Genomic DNA, 213 nt, shown 5'->3' on the forward strand with positions numbered 1-213 from the left:
TTTCTCCAGGGACTGATCCCTCCTGATAACATGTCCAAAGTATGTGAGACAAAGTCTTGCCTCTTGCTTGTGAGGAGCATTCTGGCTGTACTTCTTCCAAGACAGATTTGTTCGTTCTTTTGGCAGTTCACGGTATATTCAATATTCTTCACCAACACTATAATTCAAAGGCTTAATTCTTCTTCGGTCTTCCTCATTCATTGTCCAGCTTTT

This window comes from Trichechus manatus, unplaced genomic scaffold, assembly GCF_000243295.1.
Source record: "Trichechus manatus latirostris isolate Lorelei unplaced genomic scaffold, TriManLat1.0 scaffold00025, whole genome shotgun sequence".
Taxonomy (NCBI): domain Eukaryota; kingdom Metazoa; phylum Chordata; class Mammalia; order Sirenia; family Trichechidae; genus Trichechus; species Trichechus manatus.